Source organism: Panthera leo, chromosome B1 (genome assembly GCF_018350215.1).
Source record: "Panthera leo isolate Ple1 chromosome B1, P.leo_Ple1_pat1.1, whole genome shotgun sequence".
Taxonomy (NCBI): Eukaryota; Metazoa; Chordata; class Mammalia; order Carnivora; family Felidae; genus Panthera; species Panthera leo.
Window position 1 is genome coordinate 11,886,695 of NC_056682.1, and position 26,299 is coordinate 11,912,993.

Genomic DNA, 26,299 nt, shown 5'->3' on the forward strand with positions numbered 1-26,299 from the left:
TACTGAGCTTGTAAACAACATTTTGTCTATAACAATTCACAAGGCTAATTTTCGTGTGTGATTTCCAATGGAGACAGATCTAAGCCTTGTGGAAAATATCTTAACTGCCTTGTGTAAGTAACAGGCATTGCAGATTTGGGATTTGCTGTCAGTTTTTGTTCTTCTTTAGCAATCTCTATAGTTAAGACACATTATATGATTTTCAAAGCATTAGGGAAGGCAGCAAACTGCAATAAAATTAAAAGTGGACTGAGTCAGGGCTTGGCATTGTTCCATCTAGGATCTAACACTGTCTTGTCATAAGAGACATTGACAAGTCCTTTAAAATACCTGGGCCTCTGTCTCCTAACATCTGAGAAGAGGATGTCTCTATTAGAAGGTCTCTACGGATTTTCTGGTGCCATCGTTATTCTCAGGTTTGGAAATGGAAACATCTTTCACAACTAATGTGACATCGCTCTGAGGTTCCTTACAAAGAAGACTGGTATGGCATATAATCTAATCTTCCTTTATCGCCATTTCTGGGTCCTGAAAAGTGGCAGCATAGCGTGGTGTCAATAAGATGGGTAAAGCTGAAAAAAATGGGGTGGGCTCACAGGAAACCAAAGAAGGGGGAAAGTTGTGGTTAGTGATCCAGCCACAGACCAGTGTTACAGATGAAGTTCACTCTGTGTTTAGGGAACACAGACCAGCCTGAAACTCATTGCACGACGCAATTGTCATTGTCTGAGATACTATGAAGATAATTCGACTATTAAATTGAAAACATCCATAGGGTATTCTTAGAGTAATAAGATAATATCTAAATTTGAATTACAACAGTGGTCCCCTCAGTAGGAGATGGTGGTGTACTTTGGTACCCCCCCCATTTGGTAACATATGGGGACTTTTATGATTATCAAGAATGGGGTAGTGGTAATGCCATGTGGTATGTAGAAGCCATGGATGCTGCCAGACATCCCACAGTTTACAAGACCACCCTCTCAAGAAAGAATTACCCTTCCCAAAATGTCACTAGTGTGAAGATCAAGATATCCTGAATTAAGAGAATCTTCCAAAATCAGCCAACCAAGAGCACTGATTCAAATGAGTAAATGCTTAGGCTCCTGGGTGAGTCAGTCAGTTAAGCATCCAACTGTTGATCTCAGCTCAGGTCTTGATCTCAGGATCATGATTTCAAGTCCCACACTGGGCTCTGCACTGGGTGTGGAGTATATTTAGTGCTTTTTAATTCCACATCACAGATTGGGAAACTGATTAGGCACTGAAACATCAGATAGAACATGGAGTTGAAATGACAACTTGAACATAGTCTTCTGGCCCCCAGTTCAGTTTCCTCCTTGTAGTTCCTCAAAATTTGGTCAGCAGGACAGGGGATTAGAACCAACTGTAATGACGTAAAAGCAAAATCAAAACCTCTGTCTACCGTCCCCCACTCAGCACTACTGAGTTAGGGAACCAGAATCTTACCAAGCAAAGGGGAGTGAGTATCTGCATTTTCAGAAGGTCCCTTGTGTTTGTAATGTGCATGGATATTTGGTCAACCCTGTACCAGACTGGATGCTTACTGCGCACCAAGAATTATCCGTGGTACTGAAAAGAAGTGACAATAAATATATAGAGGAGAATTAGAGGTACAGAGAGGTTCTTTTTTCTTACATGTCTTTTTTTCAAATTTAATTTTTAGTTTTTTTTTTTTTTAATTTACATCCAAATTAGTTAGCATATAGTGCAACAATGATTTCAGGAGTAGATTCCTTAGTGCCCATTACCCATTTAGTCCAAATGTCCATCAATAGATGAATGGATAAAGAAGATGTGGTAGATATATACAATGGAGTATTACTCAGCAATCAAAAAGAATGAAATCTTGTCATTTGCAATCACGTGGATGGAACTGGAGGGTATTATGCTAAGTGAAATTAGTCAGAGAAAGACAAAACTCATATGACTTCACTCATATGAGGACTTTAAGAGAAAACACAGATGAACATAAGGGAAACAGAGAGGTTCTTAAATGATGGTCCGTGGTCCTACAGAAAGGTTCAAAATATTACATTATCCAAAACTCTGAGTCATGCCTATAACTATTTAAAATTTAAAAAAAAATGGCTTAAAGAGGCTGGATATTAGCTGTGCATCTCCCGGACATGTGCCTAAAGTCGAACAGCCATCAAAGGAGGTGTGCTCAGGGCTGGACCAGCTGTTTGGGTGACTAGCATAAAATTCTTATCTTGTCAGAGTCCTGGATTTGCTCACTCCTTGGATCATTTAACTTTAGCTAGACAGAAATTATAGTCTGCCAGTCCATATGTGCCCCCATAACAACACATCTCACAAATGCCATCTGCCTTTTGCCCCGAAGAAGACTGAAAACGAAGGCATGATTACATCTTTGCTATCCTTCCATCTCGGAAAACCTACACCAAGTCAAGGCCACCTAGGAGAGGTAACCTAGGATTTATATTTAAGGCACGAGGTTATAACATTTTTCCTGTCACTCCACATGAACAGAAACTCCTCTGAAAATATTAGGTCTGCTTTGGTGAGTTGAATCCCTGGAACTCTTGATCCCCTGTTTTGGTGCCCCAAGCTTTGATATGCAAGTCTGAATGTAGAGCCTAGAAGCTAAAAGAAAAGTGTTTGGATGAAATCTATTTATAGCAGCCAATTGTAAACCTAATTTATAGCAGGGATCTTTAAGTTTATTTCCTAGCCCTTTAATTGAAGTTAACGATCATGCTTTCCTGTAATACTGTTCATGAGTTAAAAATTCAGCTAAACATTGTGAGTGAACCAAGTGAAAGTAATGGGGGAAAAGTATTGTGTTGTTTATGCATTGCTGCATGTGTCTCCTACCTCCCTTTGAGAGACTTTGGTGAACAACCCACCTTGAGAACCACTGTTACCAAGGCATACGACGTAAGAGCATTACCTGCCATGCTGAGTGAAATGTAGTGGGCCATCAATACAGTGATCCTGCAATTGCCTTCATGCCTAAAGATTGCCCCTGCTAAGTGGAAAGGGTGCTGAAAGCAAATTGTGCAGTGATATTTGCTGATGGCACAAACCTCACAGCACAAGAGCAAATTTGCTTTTCTGGAAAGTTTGTTCACTATTTGCAGACTCCAGGCTAGTCAGATTTTCCAACAACACTGATAACAATGCATGTGTAATAAGATCAACCTAACATTTGAGTGGGAAAGAGATTCTGATGCTGCAGTCTTCTAATGATTACCCCAGGTTTGTGTCCAGGGCAGTAATAGCAAGAGTCATTCCATTTAATCTCCTAGCGTGGAAAAGAAAAAAAAAAAAAAAAAACAACTTTCATTGTCAAGTGGAAATTAAAAAGAATATGTATTTTCAGGGTCCAGGCATGGGTATTTAAAAAAAAAAAAAAACAAAAAAATAAACAAACAAAAAAACACATGCTGCCGGGGTTAAAAGCCACTGGTGGATGGAAACTTCTTTAACTACAGTAGGTGTATACAGAATCATGAAGCTGTTAATATAATGTGAATTTTTTTTTTCTCTATTAATGATCTTCTACCAGCCATTCAGGAAAAAAAAAATTGGTCTGTGCTTCAATACGTGTCATCTGTATAGACCAACCTCAAAAAACTATCTCTTAATTAGATTCTAACCTTCTGTCCTTCTCTTTCCCTATGCAGAAGGCAATGGATAAAGGGCAAGGGAGAACAAAAAGTCATTTGGGTGACTGCAGATTCAGGGGTTAAAACCACATAAATTTTTACCTGTGGGTCAACATTTTGATAAGTGGTGAACAGCATTAATGCAGGATTTACAAATATTGTTTGAAGTGGTTATGAATTCTTTCTCTTCTAGAATGTAGTGTTAGTGTATTTTAAGCCATTTAAGCCCTCTGTGCAGTTAGGAATGCTTCAGATGTATGTTTCATGATTCGAAGGTGAAGTACATTTTAAATTCAAATATATACAGAATGGAAAACTCCTAGTTTCTCTTATCAATATGTTGTAAGCAATTTGGAAAATCTGATGGACAAAGCAGTCAATAACCTGTAAGGATTTCATGAAGGACCCACGGTTTATATAACGTAAAAATTTGTGTGTGTGTGCACGCACACGCGTGCACATGTTTGCACACTTGATTTATAAGCCCATCATTGTTTTTTTTCTTATTTATATTGCAAACATATTGGTTTATTCTTGATTAGCAAATTGCTTACTTTTACTACTCTAATGAGAATAATGATTTTTGGTCTAAAGAGAATAATGTGGATGCAAAGAGCTCAACTTTAAAAGTGTCAGTGGTGTTTGTATGACAGGTAATGAGGCAATTTGGCAGAACATCAGAAACTAATTGAGCTCAGCTCACATCAATGAGGCTTGCTCAGCTGAGGCTGTCCCTCCTAAAAAGAACAGTGGAATTAAATGAGACAATGTGACATGTACAATTTTAATTGGAAGCTCTAGTTTAAAATATTTAAAGGCATGTTTAAAATAATTTGTGAATCCATACAGATGCTTCCGTCTCCAACTAATTAAGAATATTCAGTGGGTCATATCATGTCTGGGTGTCAAAAATATGAATTATTGAAGTCCTGCACATATAAGTATACTTGCACCTTTAGGCAAGATCAAGTTTAGTTTCACAGAGGGAAATGGGAAGGAGACAATCTTCAAGACTGCAGAAGGGTAGGTGATTTTTAACTTGATATTTTTAAAGCCATTAAAAAGTACTGTGCTATTAAATCATACAACTCTTTGTGAAACATTGAAATATAATTAAGTATATGTCCCAAAGAAATGTCAGCCAGGTAAAACTTGAAATGTGACTTAGCAATGTGGTGGTACAAATACTATGTTGATTTTTTTCAGGAATGTCATTGCTCTTTTTTTTGGTTTGGTTCTGGGCTACATAGGAAATAAGAATTCGGAAGACAGCATTTTAATAGCTAACCCTGAAATTCTTAGTTTCTAGTAGTGTTTAGGATATATGACCATTGGTCATTTAGGATTCTTCATTATGGTAGTTTAAAAAAAAATAGGGGAGAAAGACAAGTATTCAATTTTATTGCAGATATATTCATAATTCAATAATAAATCACTTGCAGAAAAGAAAGGTGTAAAATTGGATACCTGCTAAATCAAAGTGTAATCACAGTATACTAATGACTTACAATGACACAAAAACAACTTTTCTAAAATTGTAGCAACATTTATGCCACTTACTTCAGTAGCCTTAATGTGATTTCTTAAGTAGAATATTCTAAATTGAAATGTGTACTCACATTTGCAGTACATTAGCACAGGATACTGACTATGAATCATTAGAGAACACAGTTTGTTACCATGGTTTTCTTATTTACCTTGTCGTTACTGTCCTAGGTTTCCAAATGTTGTCAAATGTAACGGATCTGTCTCCTGTAGCGCTTAAAATTAGCAGAGTTCTTAGAAGAAATGTGTGATGTGATGAGTGGGAAATTCTTAGGAAAATAGGCAAGGAGGAATGCGATACAAGAAGGAGAACTGGGATGGGTGAGAGAGGATTGATGTAAGAGAAAGCAAATGCAAGTCATTTTGTTTGAACTGGGGTCTGGAAAGCAAATACAGAGGAGCGAAACATGCTGAGAGAAAAATAGAACTTCATAACATGAAAACAGGCAATTTTAAGTAAAACATTTATCTCCAAGCTGGGGTCTCTTTGTTGTAAGAATTGCAACGAGTTCTTAGTTTGTACGTTATGTATTATCCAGGGTCTTTAATTTTTCTTGCAGAATTGCAGGGAGAGGGCAAACGTGAGCAAATAGCTGTCCTCACGCAAAGAAAAGGAAAACTCCGATCTTAACTGCATATGCACATGAAGCCTGCTCGTTACCTACACCAGCATGCACATGAGTCACACAGACGCACGCACACTGTGGCATACCTATGTCAGACACGCATGCAAACATAGACATCGTGAATACCCCATGTCTGAATACACCAGCCACGGCCAGTGTTCTAACCTTAGTTCTAACTTTTCCAACTCATGTTCAGGCTTGAAATACAAAAGAGATCTTTCCACTAACTTTATTATTAGGTATGACCTTTCTTATTCTATTTATGAACAGAATTGAAAAATGGGCCTGTTTTCTTTCTCCATGAAATACAGCCTCATTTCCTCCTCTCCTCAAAAGGAAATGATTAATCCTTGACTAGTTTTTAGACCATTTTCCCAGGTAGGTAACATGACCAGTCAGAACTTTTTGACCTGTGTGGTTTTTATATTAGCATCATGCATTAGAATTCACCCAGAGCCACATAACTTTGGAAACAAATGGAGTGAAACTTAGAAAAAAACAAAACAAAACAAAACAAAAAACTTCCCTAGATTTAAGTACTTAAAATTTTATTTCTCAGTTTTCGTTAAAAAACAGAAATTCCTCCTTAGGAGATGATCATATCTGCTAATCACCTACATTGTTGCCTGTTGTAAAACATATTTAAAAGATATCTGTTTCATTTTGTGTAGTGGCTTCCAGTGTTCTTTAGTAATACTGTATTTCGTTAATAATTATAACTGCATATACCTGGGCCCATTTAAAAATAATTTATACCTAATTAGTATGCATTACTCCAAGGATTCAGATAATGTAAATAAATTCTGGAAGTGAATCCTGCAAACATATGGACCATTGGCCTGTTGAGTTATAGTTCCTTCTGAGAAATCTCATCGGGTCTCCTAAGACAAATCACATCACTCTTCTATTATTATACACACGAGATCTTAGAGACTGCACGACCACCAAACTGACAGTATCTTTGTAAACATACATTTACATTGTTGTATTTGTGTAAATATACACTATTTACTTTTGAGGATATTATGGTACTCCGAAATACCAACAGTTGGTTCGGCTTTGGTCGATCAGTGTGACTGAAGACAGAGTAATAAAATGCGGTGTAATGTGTTCTTGGTAATCCTGTCTCACTGAACACATTCCAATATATCTCAGTATGTTTTAGCTGTACATTGTGCTTTAAGGTCAGATAAACATAATTCTTCTCAATTTTAAAGGGTATGCAAATTCAAGTATAGGAGGGGGAATGCTCTGAATGGAATGTTCTCACAAAACTATTTTTTTTTTTTGAGTAGCTATACAGACTTAACTCTATTCTTTTCAGAAAAACCAGGCCAACTGTATTATTATTGTTGGTTTCCTTCAGTTATAACTCTTTAATTATGGTATTGTTATTTACCAAATCAGGGAAATAAGTGTTTTAAGTTTTATAAAGTAAAAATACCAATAGCAGAATCTCTCATAGGATTTGACAGTTCCCAGAGCATGTTTTTTCTTCTTGTTCCCAGACCCAACATTGCTAACCCCCCACAAACACATGACTTTTTAAATTGGTTTTCCTAAAGATGTGTAAATAGGCAATCGATGGTTTAGACTTGTTTGTTAAAATATTTTAAATAGTCATTTCCAAAAGCACATCAGTTGAAATCAAACACCCTCTTTTTATGTGAGCTATATTTTTCCGTTCACTTACTACAGACAATCTTATGTGAGTAGATTTTGTTACAACTTCTGTAACCCTGCCAGATACGCTAAATGTTTCTTTATCTTGCATTTAAACTGCGGGTTTGATTTTTTTCCAAATTCAAGACAAATGTGTTATTTTAAATGCACCTAACTCGCCTGCAGCCAAAAATTCTCAGAAACCTGTAAGAAACAAGATTAGTATTCAGTCCTAAAATATACTGGTTAAAGCTGATGTGATTTAGAAATATAATTAAGATATTTTAACTACATCGGCCTTATTTTATCAAAAATTCTCAAAAACTTGTGTTATCTCGCTGCAGATTTATGACTGTATATAAACGTAACCCCAATTTGGCAAACACTAGCTTTTCCGGCAAAGTCATCTTATGTTACAGACTATATAGTGTGTCCAGTGAAAGATGATTTGTGTCAGCTAAAACTGTTGCCTAGAGCTACGCTTGGTGTGTTATTACTTTAATCTAGTTATTGCAGCCCTGAAGTGTATGTTAGCAAGTTGAAGGAAGAAATGTCAAAAGCACAGCCTAGTCGGATCATTAAGAATTTCTAGGAATAGCAAAAAACCATCCCCGTGTATTCCTCATTCGATAGTTCATTTTGGAATATGTTGATTTTTTTTTGAGAAGTAGTATTATCTACTGTAAGATAATGTTTAGAGTTTACCATAGGATAATTTTGCCTTTCATGATTGAACTTTTGAGAATTTACCCAGATATGCTAGTAAAGTGATAATTACATAGATGGAACATTTAAAATCAAATATAACTGTTAATACTAAATGAGAAAAAAAATACGACTACTCTTTTGGTGTTGTGGGTTGCTAATTACAAAACTGCATCATTTATATAAAATAGGAACATATGTTTACTAGCAGATGAGTCTAAGAAAATACTCATAAAATGCATTAATAAAAAATAGCATAGGTGAGTATTTAATCATCACATTTGAATAAATAAGTCAGTAATAAGTGTTATTTAAAGATCAGCATTATTTCACCAATGAAGTGTATTTGCCATTTTTTTTTTCCTGATAGAAGGAAGCAGATTCAGACTTTTCAGATTTTTGTATCTTCACAAATTTATATTTCATGGAAAATATAAAAAGATCAAAAAATCTTGACGTTGAGTTATAAATAGAGTAAATGTTCCATTTTTGTTCAAAGATTATTAAATTATTACTAATGAAATGATAAATAATTATAACTTGCCTAAGCTAATCAAAACACATGCACATATGACACATTGGAGGACACATTGAAATCAGAGTGCAAATTACTTTAAAATGGGTTTCTGAAATTGATGAAACTGGAAATTCTGTTATTTGACTTGTCTTTCCATACTGAAGCACAGAAATTATCTAATATATGCAAATGATAAAGTAGAAAAATTTTTTTCTAAATGCTGCAGACTATTAAATGATTTTAGAGTAATTTTTTTTAACTTTGGTTTCAGAATATTGCATCAAAATATCACTTTATGTTGTTTAAAAAGCAATGGCCTATGTTTGAATTTGCAAATTTATTTCATCATATCACTTGTATCAAGTGCATATCCTTGAGAATGTAAAATAGCATGTCTGTTTGAAAAATCCCACACAGTACTTTTAGCTTTATTGTTATATTTAGCATGATGAATAACATTTTCTGTTAGATTAAGAAAGAAAACTTGAGAGTAATAAACATGTTTGTGAACAATAGAATGACAGAATTATCATGTACCTCACTGCCTACACATTTTTAGTTATTCTCCTTCTATTATAATCATAATTTTTTTGAAGTGTAGCTATCAACCTCTCCATGAAGTGTTCACTACATATTTGGCATTCTGTTGTTCCATATTTTAGTGGTAGCAAGGATTCTGTGAGGTATTCTAACCTGAGGGGAGACACCTGGTGGGTTTAATTAGATTGCATCTGGCAATAATTAGGAGCAAAGGATAGAAGTTGAACAAGTTATAATAGTGTAGGTGACTTCAATTTACTGGGACAGTCTGGGAGGAAAGATTTCCAACCTTGGGAAGACCATGGAGACCCATGGAAATGTTTGGGGTGTAGAGAAGTCCAAACAGTGAATTGAGAATCTTAGCCAATATTTTCCAACCAAGAGGTTCTGCAGTCTTCAAAGTCCATGGCATGCCAGACTTATTCTATAATAAACATTTTGAGAATACTTTTGGGAGCTTGCCTACTGACCAAGTGGATGGGGAGTTGCAATGAGCTGATGAACATTTCACAGACTAGTTTTTAAATTATGCTTTCTTCATGGGGCCCCTGGGTGGCTCAGTTGGTTAACCATCCGACTCTGGATTTCAGCTCATGTCTTGATCTCGCTCTTTGTGAACTTGATCCCTGCACTGACAATATGGAGCCTGGTTGGGATTTTCTCTCCCTCTCTCTCTGCTCCTCTCCCATGTGCACAAGCTCTCTTTCAAAAAAGAAAAAATAAAACAAAAAACAACTAATGATACATTTTTTTCCTCCAGTTCTGGAAACTCAAATATCAGGTCCGAGTCAAAATTTAATCAGGTTTTATCCCCTTGGTTGTCCACTCACCTTATTCACATTTGGTTAGTTACTGTGGCACTTTGTAGTGGCATATGTTGACCCTGGGGAGGCGACTTTAATATCGCGTGTTTGCGACCTTTTGGTATCAGAGGCTGTATCACACACATATTCTGTGAAGTTCTGCCTTGGTTCACAGCTTTGGGAGGAAATTCAGAAGAGATGAAACAGAGTTTACATTTTGGTTTAATTTTTTAAACTTAGATCATTGTACTCCTGTGTCGAACAATTACAAGATTCCTCCGTGACTCTTTGCTCCCTTCATTCTTGCCCTTCCGATTTGTGCTCAGAGGTGACATTAGTGTTCAAACAAATGAATCTATTGAGATGGGCATGGTTATTTCATTTCCTTGTTGCTATTCTGTTTTTAAACAGACATGTTCTATCCTTTTGGGTGAAAAGTGCTGATATACCAAGTAAGAAACCATCATCTCTCTCTCTGTCTCTCTCTTACACACACACGCGCTGCAAGATGTCCTATATTGTCTTGTGCGCATGTGAATAATTTCTAAAGCTGATAATGTTTATATGAAATGATTTTTTCCTTCAAATGCATTTCTCCCTGAAAATTCCTTTTGTAGATGACTCAGAAATTACCGACCAGATCCTTGAGTAATTCATCCTATGAATTTATATTGGCATAGACCAGTCACCTACAGCTCGGATTATCACTTGATTTGTTTGCATTCTAGTTTGTCTTGGGAAAAGTGTTTCAACAAAAAGAATTTTGTTGCAGGAAAATTAATCTAATAAAGCATCACCTTTGATGTAAAACATGACATGAGGCAAAGTACCGCAGATCAACCCTGTGTTAATTTTAATCCTAAGCTTCTTAAAAATGGAGCAAGGCTTTATCATTTTGGGAGTGTTCTTGATCGTATTGAAGAAGCTGTGTCTAAAAAAAAAAGTATTTTAGGAGGAAAATGAGTTACTTGGATAATTATAAGCCTGAGAGAAGAAATTGAGGAAGATGCAAAGTAATTCAGAACAGTGGGAGTTTGCAAAGCTAGTGTTCTGCTTTGTTTTTTTAGTTTCTTCTTTATTACACCATATGAGAATTTCTATCCCGCCCATCTCTGACAGAAGATGGCAAGGGGATTTGCACAGTGGAGAAGAGTGCGTTTGGGATCAATGTCCTAGTGTGAGCTGTGCCCCGAGAGCAAGCAGGGCGGACTCCCCACACACAGCACTGCCCCTGCCATTCTTTGACTTCGGGTAGAAGGCAGGGCAGACATCACTCACCTATAAAGGACTGGCTTGCCACTTGGGTTTTCGAAACTTTGCCTGATTGCTATACAAGGAAGGGATGAATCTGTTTTGGGTAATAATGTGGAGCAAAAAATAACCATAATTGACATAATCAGTAGCCATTATTACCACCACTTTGCTGGTTTTTATAAGCTGGAAGCTTTGCTTTACAGCCTATAAACAACAACAAACGAACATGTCTTGAGCACTTTTTACCTGGGGATCACCATGCTTACTGTTTTTAAAGGACTTCCTCCTCTTATCCACCAAAGAACCCAATATATAGATACTCCTATTCTCATCACGCAATAAATGAGAGCACTGTGGCTTACGGGCTGTAAGTAATTTGTCCACACCCGGTAAGTGGGGCACAGTACCCAGAGTCTTGACTGTACTCTGTGGGCACAACTTTAGTCCACAAAAGAGGAGGGCTTAACTCAGATTACCAACATGTAGAGCAAAGATGTTCATTTGACCCTATGTGGAGACAGAGAAATGATCTGAAATAAACCAAAAAACGAATAAGCTACGTAAACTGAAAGCAACTGTTTTCCAAACTATTAAATGTTTTGGGTATGAAAACCCTTGCTGGATCATTTGGCTTGATCCTGTCAGTCTTTTTAAATAGCTTCATTTTAAGTCACAGGTTTGACATGTCCACGGAATCTGATGGGTTTGTGCACACGTTCAAAAAGGCAAGTTTTTAAACTCTAGCTGTCATTATCTCTCAAATTTTGCGTGGTAAATGTTTTGATTTTCTTCACTGCTAAATTTGGAAAGCCTATTAAAATGAAGATTGACTTGTTTCAAGGAAGGTGTTTTAAATAAAAATTTTGAATTCATAATTTTGGTATATTCTGCTTCTGTTTAATCACGTTACTCCCCAGGACATGGGTTCATCACCTCAGAAACTGATGAAAGTGGGAAAAATAAGCAGTTAGAATATTCTCAGGTGACATACAGGGTCAGTGCCCCAGCAGGTTCAGGCTCTGACATTCCACCAGCAGAGAGAAGCCCATTATCCACTTAAACAGCCTCAAAAGTTAGTTCTGGCATTTTTCTCCTCTACAGAAAGCCTCTTACTTAATTGTTATTTGCCAGTTTATCAAATGGCATGATTATGCAGCTGAGAAATGGAATATTCCTGGGAGATCATGTCATTTAGTTTTCTCATTTTGCAGATGCTGAAGTAGAGACTCAAAGAGGTGAAGGTGGGGTGCCTGGCTGGCTCAGTTGATAGAACATGCTATTCTTAATCCTCAGGGAATGAGCATGAGCCCCATGTTGGAGGTATAGATTACTTTGAAAGAAAGAAAGGAGGAAGGTAGGAAGGTGATGTAATGATGTAATTTGTTCAAGATCCCTGAGTTCAGGCCAGTACCAAAGTCTGGTCCCTAACCTGGCTGTCCTGGTGTGCTGGGCAGTAACTTCTCCACTGGAGTGTTTGCTCTTTCCTGAAGGTTTCCCCACTTGCCTTCTGTCTCCTGTTGGATACTCTCCTCTTGGATGTGTTTAGGATTTTAAAAAATGGATACTTCCCCCAATTTTAATTAACTGAATCGTTTCTAAACCATGCATTATGAAAATACATCAAATTCTAATGTTTAAAATTAAACATTGTTTTCCTTTTTGAAAGCTATTTTCAATATGTTATTAGAATGGTACTAACATATTGTGATGACTTTCACAAAATTTCACTTGGAAATAAGGATGGATGAATAATTTGAAAGCTTTTTAGAAGTTTGGCCATTTTGATTACTAAAAAAAATTAATTTAAATACATAAACTATTTGCACTTTTGGTCTGTTGATTTACATGTAGTTTCGAAGTGTTTCATGTAGTGTATGTGCAGTTTTCCTAATTGAAAGGTGATTTATTGGGCCCTTAGCTGGCTCAGTTGGTGTAGAGTGTGTGACTCTTGATCTTGGGGTTATAACTGTGAGCCCAACATTGGATGTAGAGATTACTTAAAAATAAAATCTTAAAGGGGCGCCTGGGTGGCTCAGTCAGTTAAGCATCCGACTTCAGCTCAGGTCATGATCTCACACTCCGTGAGTTCGAGCCCCGCGTCGGGCTCTGTGCTGACAGCTCTGAGCCTGGAGCCAGCCTGCTTTGGATTCTGTGTCTCCCTCTCTCTCTGCCCCTCCCCTGCTCATGCTCTGTCTCTCTCTGCCTCAAAAATAAATTAAAAAATTAAAAAAAAAATAAAATCTTAAAAAGAAAAAGAGGGATGCCTGGGTGGCTCAATCTGTTAAGCCTCCAACTCTTGTTCTTGGCTCAGGCCATGATTTCGTTTTGTGAGTTCGAGCCCTGTGTCAGGCTCTGTGCTGACAGTGTGGAGCCTGCTTGAGACATTCCCTCGCCCTCCCTCCCTTTCTCTCTCTCTCTGTCAAAATAAATTCTAAAAAAAGACAAAGAAATGTGGTTTATTGGAGGAAAGGGTGACTTCTTTTTTTTTCTCTTGTATGATTCTTAAAATCATAATTATCCCACAAGTGTTTAACACAAGGGAATATTGTAAAGCATAACAGTATGCTTTGCAGCAGAGATTCTTTGCACTTAAACAAGATTTTCTACTATGTACTTTCTGCTTGGACAGTCTCATGGCCTCCTGCAAGATGGAGCCTCAATTTCTAACCTGTATGGTCATGATGAGGATTATATAAGAATTAGATATGGGGTAATTAAGTGCTGGGGCTAGCACAGAATAGACATTCATTTGCTGAAACATATTGCATTAAGATGAGAATTTCAAATATATATGAAAAAGAATTTGTGCTTATCCATATTTTTTTTAGTTTATTTAAATGTTTATTTTTTAAGGAGAGAGAGCGACAGACAGACAGACTCTGAGCAAGGGAGGGGCAGAGAGAGAGGGAGACACAGAATCCGAAGCAGGCTCCAGGCTCTGAGCTGTCAGCACAAAGGCCAATGCAGGGCTTGAACCACGAACTGTGGGATCATGACCTGAGCCAAAGTCAGACCCTTAACTGACTGAGCCACTCAGGCACCCCATCCATATTTTCTTGTATCATCTTTTTCATGTTAAGTCAGAGAGCTCGATCAATGGTCTCCAGAATTAGGATAGGTGAACGTAAAGAAAAAGCAAAACTGTCTGCTTTTGTCCATCACAATAAGTTTTATTACCCATTTCAAAAACAATCTTCATGAAGTCTCACTTTCCACTGCGGGAGCTAATTATTTAAGGTGGATAGTTCAAAAGTTATCTCTTTACACACCAAGCCCCAGAAATTGGAGAGGTACACTTAGAGTTTTATTTTAAGTTACAGAATGGAAATTTTCCAGCAGTCCTTATGGAAGATACACTAAGATAGTTTCCTACCCACCAGAAGCATGCTCTCTCATGAGGGATAAAGATCTATAAATGCATAATTGTGATACAAGTAATATGAGTTGTAATAGATTTTAGTCCAAAATGCTAGGACTGGCAATTATTTTCTCTGCCTGGGTAGAAGGGGAGCCATCCCAGGGAAATGACTCTTGAAATAGTTTGAAAGTATGATGCATGTATGTCACGCGCATACAAAAAATTTTGAAATGTGATTTTTTGTTTGTTTGTTTGTTTAAGATCCACACTCAGGAGAACATGAAGGAGGTTGAACATAATGCAGGGACCTGCTATATCTCAGTTCTTAACATATTGATTTTATAGGTTCTCTTTTAAACATGAGTATCCTTAAAGAACTCCTTTTGCCTTCAAATTCCAGAAATCGTTTTGGGATCCACAGGGAAGGGAGGTTTTGGACTTGTAAGTGTATTTCAAAATCTGATGACATGCATTTGAAAAGCAATTCAAGAATACTTTGAATACTGGGGAATACCATGAAAATGATGAACTATGGATCTGTAAGGAGATTGTACTATACAATTTAAAATCAAAGATTATGGAAAACCAGATAACATTTCCATCAAAAGGAGTCTGAGATACACTGAAGGAGTAAACATCAGAGATTTTTTATTGACTGTGTGTTTAACTTTCACAACATGAGACAATACTTTTTTGACCATAGTGTGATGAATTCCTTCAGCAAATGTCAACCCATTGCCCCTAAGTTCAAAGTAGACAAATGTCATTGGAAAGCAATGACAGCATGCCTATAGACTTGACATTGGAGACAGGCGTGGAATTATGTGTGCCCACATGTAAGACACATGTTTCATATGTAATAAATACCCTTTAGAGAATCGTTGGAGTGCTCATGACAACATTGCCATTTCGGCTTTCACTGAATATTTATTAATGTCCATATTTATGTAGCACTAAGCTAATACTCTGTATACAAGACTTAAAATACCCAACTGTGCTCAAAGTGTGAAAAACTTTTATTAAAATGAGAACATATCAGATAAAGTCATTGAATAAAACCACTAAGTATCATACAGCAGAATGCACATATGAAGTTTCCATCTTGAAGACATTAATTGCTCCAACCTGGTACCGGTGATATATAACAGTTGCTCAGAGGATGTGGGAATGTTCGTGCTTAGAGAATGCAGCTGCCTCGTGGATATAGTTCCCTGCAACCTCAGAGTTCTCCTCTGCCCCAGTGGTTGAGTAGATGTGAGGGAAACTGATAACATGAGGATGTCCGATTGTTTGTAAAAAAGTCTTGTAGAAGCAGGATCTCTTGGTGGCTGGGCTTCTGTGAACTTTAAAAGCTGCAGGGTTTCAGAGAACTTTATGATCAGTCCTAATTAGGACTCTATTCCTCTATAACTTGCCTGTGGCGTAAAGTGTTTCCACTCAGACTTAACCTGCTTGAAGTAGCATATACAATACAGACACACACTGTGCTTCGTGAAGGCATTTACATTTCTCGTCCTTTTTTTTTTACCCTAGGGGAAACATTAAGGATCAAAACCTGATCTCCAGGAAGTCACTTTTGCCAATGTACCCACAATGATGTGAGTACAGATTTTTAAGACCCAGTTGAATAAACAATTCCAAATTTGTACAAAAATCTCTCACTTCTCCAGTGCAGTACAGGGAAACAGTGGAATGTTGTAAAGACACTGTAGAGTAGGCTTTTTACATCTCCATACTAGATTGGTTGTCAAAATAGTGGATGTTATTTTGCATATTGATGATTCATGGACCATGGGATCACATCAGAACTGTCCCTTTGCCTCTAAATGGGAAGTTCTTGAGATCACGTTTTAATTCAGCTGTGCCCATGCAGGATATGGGCAGGGCTTTTAAGAAAGTCAGCAGGCCAAAGGCTACTAATTGATTCTTTTGCTTACCGTGGCTAATTCTGCCTTTGCACTGCCAACAGAAAGCTGATAGAATCTTCCTGGGGTCTAAGGAATAATGCTCTCATGTTCCCAGAGGAATTTTACCTGTGATATCCAGTAACCGGCCTGTTTAGCTTCAGTATTGACTCACATGGAATCTTTGTTTTCTTTACTGTTAAACACAACTATAGAGGGAGGCTGCATAGAGCTGGATTTTTTTTTTTTTTTTTTTGGTAAGTCTTGTCTGAATAAACGTTCTGATGACTGCACAGACATGACTTGTACTTTGAAAACAATGTGAGGTGTAATACAGAACCTACAGAGGTATATTTTAAAAATCTATTTTTTAATGAAAAATAATGAGAGTCATTGACTTGGAAGACAAAACTTATGAAATAATCATTAGAGAAATTTTAAATTGTTATTACCAATACGTATTGAAAATTGTTTTGTATATTATTTAAATATGATAGGATTTTTTAAGAGTTTATTTTCTTAGAGCATTTTAAGGTTTACCACAAAATCAAGAGAAGATAGTGTTTTCCCATACACCCCCCTGGCCCCCACAGGCTTGGCCTCTACCATTATCAGCCTCACTCACCAGTACATTATTTATCAACGATGAACCTATACATCATAGTCACTCAAGGCCCATGGTTCACCTTAGAGTTCACTCTTGGTGTTTTATACTCTCTGATCTGGGCAAATGTATAATGACCCATGCCCATTATTAAAATATTATCCGGGGCACCTGGGTGGCTCAGTCAGTTAAGCATCTGACCTTGGCTCAGGTCATGATCTAATGGTTGGGGAGTTTGAGTCCTGCATTGGGCTCTGTGCTGACAGCTCAGAGTCTGAAGCCTGCTTTGGATTCTGGGTCTCCCTCTCTCTCTGCCCCTCCCCTGCTTGTGCCCTCTGTCTCTCTCTTTCTCTCTCAAAAATAAAAGTTAAAAAAAAAGTTACTTGGTTTGTCTTTTTCCCCCTTTTGTTCATTTGTTAAATTCTACATGTGAGTGAAATTATATGGCATTTGTCTTTCTCTGACTGGCTTATTTCACTTAGCATTATACTCTCTAGTTCCATCTATATTATTGCAAAATGGAAAAAATTCTTTTTTATGGCTCAACAATATTCTATTGTGTGTGTGTGTGTGTGTGTGTGTGTACACACCACATCTTCTTTATCCATTCTTCTACTGATGGACATTTGGGCTGTTTCCATAGTTTGGCTGTTGTAAATAATGTTGCAGTACGCCTAGGGGTGCATGGATGTCTTTGAATTAGTGTTCTTGTATTCTTTGGGTAAATTCTCAGTAATGGGATTGCTGGATCATAGGGTCATTCTGTTTTTAATGTTTTAAGGAACCTCCATACTGTCTTCCACAGCGGCTGCACCAGTTTACATTCCCACCAACGTGCATGGAGGTACCTATTTCTCCATGTCCTCGCCAGCACTGGTTTCTTTCTTTTGCCACACTGTCTTGATTACTGTAGTTGGAAGTCTTGGTTCTTCACCTTTGTTCTCCTTTAAACATTGTGTTGGATATTGTAGGTCTTTTGATCTTCTGTAGATTTCAAAATCAGTTCGGTCAGTATTTATAATTTTCTGGGATTTGATTGGGATTGCATGAACTCTGTAAGTCACATTGCGACAAACCAACATCTAAACAGGACTGAATTTTCCTACCCATAAACGTAGACTCTCTCTCTCTCCATTTAATTAGTTTTTTAATGTCATTCATGAGTTTTGTGGTTTTCTTCATATAGAACTTATAAGTGTTTTGATTTATACCTGTTTTATTCTAGAGGTGTTAATGTAAATGATACTGTGTTTTTTAATTTTAAATTCCACTTGTTCAAAGCTGTACCTTTGGGGAAGCTTCAAATTTCTCACCATTACATATGACGTTAGCTGTAGGTATTTTGTAGATAGTCTATCAATTTGAGAAAGTTCTCTATGTCTAGTTTGAGGCTTTTTTTAAATCATAAATGGGTATTGCATTTTGTCAATGCATTCTCTATCTATTGATAATATCATGTGATATGAATTTATATTAATTAGTTTTTTATTGTTGAAACAGCTTGCATACTTGAGATAAATCCCACTTGGTTGTGCTGCATTATTTTTCTGTACTTTTTGGATCTGAGTTGCTAATATTCTGCTGAAGATTTTTACATCTATATTCATGAGAGATTATTGCTTGTCATTTTCTTATAATATTTTTATCTGATTTTATTATTAAGCTAGTGTTCCTCCATAAAATGATTTAGTACATATTCCCTTTGCTTTTGCCTTCTGAAAGTGGTTGTGGAGAATTGGTGTCATTTTCTTCTTAAATGTTAGAATTCACTAGTAAACCCATCTGGGCCTGGTGTTTTCTATTTTCAAAGGTTATTATTTCAATTTCTTTAATATAGGCCTAATAAGATTGTCTATTTCCTCTTGTGTGAGTTTTGGCAGATTGTATCTTTCAAGAAATTAATCCATGTCATTTAGTTTATCACCTTTGTGGACATAGAGTTGTTCATGGTATTCCTGTATTTCAATTTCCATGACTCCTGTAGTGATGCCCTGCCTTTCATTTTTGATATTAAAATTTTGTGTTGTCTCCCTTTTATTCTTAATTAGCTTGGCTAGAAGTTTATCAATTTCATTGTTCTTTGTAAAAACTTTATTTTGGCTCAGTTGACTTAATTTATTCCTAGTTTTCATTTTCATTGATTTCTGCTCTTTTTGTTGTTGTTGTTTTCTTTTCCTTACTTTGATTTAATTTGCTCTTTTTCTCCCCCTAGTTTTCTACAGTGGAAATTTAGATAACTAATTTTAGATTTTTCTTATTTTCCGATACACATTGTGGTTACATTTTCATTTCATTCAGAGCATATTAAGATTTCTCTTGGTATGTCTTATTTGACTTGTGCTACTTGAAAGTTTTTTGTTTAATCTCTATTATTCTGGGATGCTCTAATTATCTTTCTGTCACTGATTTCTAGTTTAATCTCATTGTGGCCTGAGGGCAGATACTATATGATTTCTATAGAAGGACTTTGAAAAAGGTCATTAAGTAAATATTAGGCAGTTTGTCTAAGAATATAATCCTTTACTTGCCCATATACAGAATTGGATTCTGACATCACCAGAAAAATTGTTTAAGACCCAGAAAGCAGATACATTAAAACTTACCTTTTAAGTTACCTGCCATATGTACTTATCTGTACATATTTTATTACCTTGCATTTTATGGGGTGATTAAAACCTGGACAAGTGATTAGTTACCTCCCTTTACTGACATCATGCCAGTTAGTATCTGAACTCAAAGAAATGTTTAGATGTGAAAACAAAGAGATTTAGAGATCAAGTCTGACATCCACAACTAGGAGAGTGATGAAAGCAGTCTCTTACACTGGTTGCTAATGCCACATATGCAGTTTTCTCAGGATTGACAGCCATACCCCAGGTGTCCAAGCTCTGTCCTCTACTCTGTATAGATTTTTTTCCTGTCTTGAAAATATTGGGGCACTTTAGCAAAATTATATACCCATACAAATGCAGGTTCTTAAATTACGAACTTAATTTATTCTTTTTAAATGTGTTTTTGCTCCTTTTTGCTCATCGCTCCATTTTTCAAGATCTTTGACTCCTAATCCACATTCGTTGCATTGATTGTTATGGTGCTTAGAGACACTTAAGTGTTCTATTTTTTTTCTTATAGATGGAATTATTGTTACTATTGTCAATAGGATTGTTAAAACACTACCACCAACAACAAACAGAGATGAATTCTTTTTTTTTTTTTTCCTCGCTTTCTACTTTATGACCATTATCCTTATTTACTAAATCACCTGCTGGATGGTTCACTTAACCGCTTCCCCCTATTAACATAGGTATATGAAGTTAGAATATTCTCTCTGAAATAGCTCTCTGTTTGAAAGAAATAATGCATGTTAGTAATGACCTTCAAATGCTCTTAGAACAAGATGTTGACCCAGAATTATAGTTTATCAGAAATGTTACATAAAGGACAAAAGGAAACAGAAATAGGTCAACTTTAAGTGTTTGTTTGTTTCAGCAAAACAAGCCATGCAGAAATACATGGAGTTGCAAAAGGCACATTATTATGTTGATTTTGCTTTAAGGCTTATAAACTGTGCAGACTATCCCAAGTTCTTAATGATTGCAAATCAAAAAGAAAACATTCCGCTTTCAAAGGAAACATAACTCTCACAGTGACCATATTCTTCTATCAAAATGATGTGAAAAATGTGTCTTAAATAAACCTATACCTCAAATGCATATAATATCTAGAAAAATCGGGGAGCGCTCAGTGGGTTAAGTGTCCAACTTCAGCTCAGGTCATGATCTTGCGGTCCATGAATTCGAGCCCCGCTTCGGGCTCTGAGCTGTCAGCACAGAGCCTGGAGCCTGTTTCAGATTCTGTGTCTCCCTCTCTCTCTGACCCTTCCCCCATTCATGCTGTGTCTCCCTCTGTCTCAAAAATAAATAAATGTTAAAATTTTTTTTTAAAAAATCATACATGGAAAGCACATCTTCGTTACGTACTTGGCAAATGCTTCAGATAACAACCAGCAACTCATAGTAACGGCAGATCGCTCCCTCACCCAGTGCTGTGGTTACCGGGGGTACTTTATTGAGGAGGACCTTGTGCTGTACTTGAGTCTGAGGAAAAAGTACCATGGTGTCCCTAATGACTTCAGTACAGGAGAGTGGTGAGAGGTGATGTCTATCAGGTGTCTGAAACTCCACACAGCCGTATCTGAACTTTTGTTTTTTTCTGATCCCACCTCACACCTAGACTTGTCCTCCTGCTGCTTTTCCCATCATCTGTTAAGGAATCTGATTGGCTGTGACTTACACACACACACACACGCACACATGCACGCACACACAAGGAACCCGACGCACTTCGCGCACCTGTGCTACCCTAGACTGAGCTCTCATCACTCGTCATCGGGAATCACACAGTGGCCTGTGGGCTGGTCTCCATGATTGCCGGTTTCTTTATTCCTCTAAAGTCCATTTTCAATAAAGCCAGATTGATTCCTCTAAAATGATTAGACCATGGCATTATTAAATCATGCCATTTGTGTGTGCAAGCACTCCGGATGGCTGCTCTTTCCATTAGAGTGAAACACAAAGTTCTTATGATGGCAGATGAAACCCCACAAGATTTGTTAGCTCCCACCCCCCCGTCTCAGCTCCCCATATTTATTCTGTTCTCAGTGTGCAGGGCTCAAAGCCTTTGTTCCAGATCTTCTTTCTGCCTGCCAAAGTCTTCTCTCTTGAATTCATATAATGACTGCCCAGTTCATTAGAGCCATTGATCCAATATCTTTTTCTCCATAAAGTCTTCTGTAGCAATTCTGTATAAATTTACAACTTGCTCCCTTTCTTTTATCCCTGCACTAATCATCTTTTGTACCTTGTTCTGTCCTCTTGTAACAATTGTTATTCTCCAGCATGGTGTATATTATGTACTGTGTTTATTTTTGTTTGTCCCACCTAGACCGTGAGCCACATATGGGCGTATTCTAATGTATCCCAAAGGTTCTAAGTCAGTACCTAGCACCTCCTAGGCCTTCATTAATAGTGTTGCTAAGAATTTGTCCTTATTGGTAGAGACTCAGAGCAGCCCAACATCCTCTCAATGATTAAAGTATGAAACTCTAAAAGAGTATTTTCAGTATGAGGTGACATAGAAGATAACTATAATATCTATGTCAACCTCAAGAAAATTAGAGAGGGATAAAATATATCCATGGCACCTTCTGTCCTGTACCTCATCACATTCAGTTAGTAAATAACAAGAATTTTTATCTTTGAGACATATTACTACCTACCGAACACTTTTTTTTGTACCCTAGACTCACTGGAAGTACAGTAGATAGAATGCAGGGGTGAAGAAAGACTTGTATTCAATTTCTGGCACATTTGCCATATATATGACCTTCAGGAAGTTGAGGCACCCACCATGAGTCGGTATTCCCTTATTTGTAAGATAGAATTGGCCATCTGATTGTGGTTTTATAATAAATTTGAAATAAGAAAAAAAATGAACCACTGAATAAAATACACATAATTGACAGAAGCTATTAATTATAAGAAATAAAGGATTTTAGGTAAGATTTATAGTTTGGAAGGACATTTTACAGTACATCATCTTATTTGATCATCTCAATATTACTGTGAGGCAAATTTTGTCTAAATCTGTTGTCTTTAATAGCCTTTGTGCCTCCAAAGTAAATTACTTCAGGTAACTGTATATATATTAAATAAATTATGCAAAAAGATATTGAAATGGAAACAGTCCCTAAATCCATGTTAAATGAGGAGATTTCAAACATAATAACCACATAAGCTAAACATTTATATTGTATTGCATTTTTTATTTAGAGCTAACTTTCAGGCATCTAAAACAAAATGGGCTTATAGGACTATCAATTATTTAATAGGATATGTCAATACTTTTGTTAGAGGTCTCCCTGTACCAAACTAAGTTTAAAGATTTTTATTACATTGGACTTTATATAAGAAGCACTGGATGACTTTTTTTTTAAGTGTTCATACATAACATTGCAGAAATTGCAGAAGGGATGTTGGTTAGAAAGTAGCTCAGTTAAGGCTTGTTTTACAGTGAACTAAGGTACAGAACTTAGACAAAACCAAGAGTTTGTTAGCGACCATAACCGTCAGACTGTGAGACTTGAATCAAGTCATTTCTCTTAACTGTAAATGTTAAGTCTTATGGTTTACTTATCAGTATAAAAAGTGGTAAGTTCACTCTTATGTGGATCCTGAGAAACTTAACAGAAACCCATGGGGGAGGGAAAGGAAAAAAAAAAAAAAAGAGGTTAGAGTGGGAGAGAGCCAAAGCATAAAAGACTGTTAAAAACAGAACAAACTGAGGGTTGGTGGGGGGTGGGAGGGAGGGGAGGGTGGGTGATGGGTATTGAGGAGGGCACCTTTTGGGATGAGCACTGGGTGTTGTATGGAAACCAATTTGACAATAAATTTCGTATATTAAAAAAAAAAAGTGGCAAGTGGGACATTGTGTTATAAAAGATGATGAACCAGAACTGTGTCCTCACCCAAGTACTCAATCCCCTCTTCCTTGGGGTGGGGGTGGGGAAGTGTGCTAGAAATAAATATGGTCTGGCTCTGCCTTTTCTCATAGCCAAGTCTATTGCTATTCTTGTGGTCAAATAAATCCATCAAAAAGGAAATGCTGTTAGTATGACATGGCATTCTAGTGAAACTTTACTGTTTTTTTATCACACTTCTCAAAATACTTAATATAATTTTTAAGTTCTCTTTAGTCTTTCCTATCAGTAACAGTAACAAAATCAAGAATCAAAAAAAGAATATAATATGGATGCATGTTAATAAAAACAAAATAAGGCAGAGTATTAATTATTAGAAGGTATAATTGCTTAGCAATAAGATAATTTTTCCATTTGTCAAAGTAAAATTAGGATTCATTTCTTTTGCTAACCTTTAGAACTAATACTGCAATATTTTAAATAACTCATTAAAAACTGTTGAAAACTCCAGTTGCTTGGGGGAGTCAGTTTCGAAATACATAGGACCTTAAAAGTTTCTGGCTAACACCTTGAGACATAAAATTGAAACTGTAGGTAACTAAAAGACTACTTTTTTAGCAGAGTTTTATCAGAAGGGTATGCTAATAAATGTAGAATCAGGAAAAGGAAGGGGAGCTCTGCTTTGCGCTTTGACAAATGACATAGATAGAAGTGATTTTGAATGTATTCCATGTATTTCTCAAAGTTCAATCAAACATTGTTACATTAACATTGATCAGAAAGTGGGTTGGTTCATTTATGTGAATACTGGTTTTTTCCTGTATTAATAGCATAGTATGTCTTATTTGCAATTACATCATGCAAATATAAGAAAGTAAGCATGTTGCTCTTAAAAATTGTATGCGTTGCGTTTGTATTCAGCATTTTTATACATATGCATCAGAAAATGAAAAGTTTTTAATTAATTTTATGTTAACATTTTTCCATTTTATCCGTATTCATTTTTTTTTATTTCATCCAGTCAGCATATATTTATCCAGTGTTAGATGCCAGGTTTGTTCTAGGCACTAAGGATATACACACTGTAAAGAACAAAGTGGGGGGAAAGCTCTGTTTTTGTGAAACATTCATTCTGGTGGGAAAACCAGGCAATAAATGTGTAGACCTATAATGAAACTTACTGAGTGGTTAGCAATACAAAGGAAAAAGAAAGTAGGTTAAAGGTACAGAAAATGTTGAGGATGCCTTTTTGGACAGGGCAGTCAGAAAGTCTCTCTGAAGAACGATATATATTATGTGAAAAAATAGCTATGGAAACGTGATGAAAGATGCTCAGAAGGAAGGAGATAAGCATTTTTGAGAAACTGCAAGATGTGTTGATTCGAGGGACTGTTCAGTACAAGGTGACATCAAGAAACCACATAGGCTGGATCATGTAGAACAGTGTAGGTCTTGTTGGAGTTTCCATTTACTTTTTCTTATTATGATGGGAAGCCATTAGAAGATACAAAGCACAGAAATGATATAATATGACTTTAAAAAGACAGTTCTTGCTATTGAACGAAGAGATTGGTTAGAGACATGGGCCTTGAAGCAGTGGCATAAGGGATGGTGTATTTCTCTAATTCAGGGAAGACCTCGTGATGGCTAATGAGCCTGCGGTGATAGCCATGACGATGGTTAGGAGAGGGGAGAAAGACAAAATGCCTTCTCATGGACTCTGTTGAGGGTGGAAAAAATGTAAAGCTGAAGGACGGATGACCCTTAGTTTTTGGTGTAACTGGGTGAATGGGCGTGGCCTCTTAGGCAGTGGGAAGACAAGAATGGGGAAGTCAAGACTGTTTCAGACAGGTTATATCTGAAGTGTCTATTAAATGTCTGAGTGGGTATGTTAAGATATTATTCAAGACGGGAACTGTTAGAAATATAGGAAATCAATTAGAGTCCAAAAGACACTGTGTTTATAAATAGGATAATGTAGTTCTTTGCCTTATATCGTAATGAATAAGTGTAATAAGAGATCTGCTATTGCTTTCAAATATTTTTATAATTGTGCTGTTTGAGGTTTTATGATAAAATTTAGTGCTGTTAATGTGTAGGTCTGTTTGCCTATAAGGCAAAAATCTGTGATGATCAGTAAATATAAGTATAGACAGATTCAGATGAATCGTTTGTAGCACTGCCAGGAGGAAGGATTATAAGGTGGTAATGGGTTATGTGTGGAAATCTGTTTACTTGATTCCTTTTAATTCACTTCCATCAGAATATTCGATTGTGTTCTCTTCTCAGCTCTTCGTTTTTGTTTTTTTTTTTTTTTATTCTTACAGATCTTCTAGAATTTCTTGACTAGTGAGTTTTCTAGGGGAGTTTGATGTGGGAACTTTGCTCTCAGCTCATTAAAACAAACACAGCAGATGAAAATACAGAGGATTTGAGTGAAAGGAATAAATATTTTGTAAGCGTTGCCCATATATGTTAAATACATGCAAATATATTGTGCTGTGTATTGCTTCATTATCAAAAATACCTGTATCAGAAGTATTGCCTGTAACTTAGAAAAAGGGAAGAAGTATTCTTGATTATTCTTTCTGAACAGTGCTATGTTTGACTTATCTTTTGTATGAGCTGTTTTAGAAAAAAAAATTTTAAC

General features: G+C 36.5%; 1 long non-coding RNA gene across 1 annotated transcript in view; it reads left to right on the forward strand.

The window, feature by feature from the left end:
• LOC122217350 overlaps positions 1-16,262 on the forward strand; it is a 452,982-nt gene extending 436,720 nt beyond the window's left edge. Inside the window, exon 8 of the long non-coding RNA XR_006201428.1 lies at positions 16,197-16,262. This is a non-coding gene — a long non-coding RNA (uncharacterized LOC122217350). The remainder of the gene's footprint in view (positions 1-16,196) is intronic.
• Positions 16,263-26,299: the final 10,037 nt, after the last annotated feature.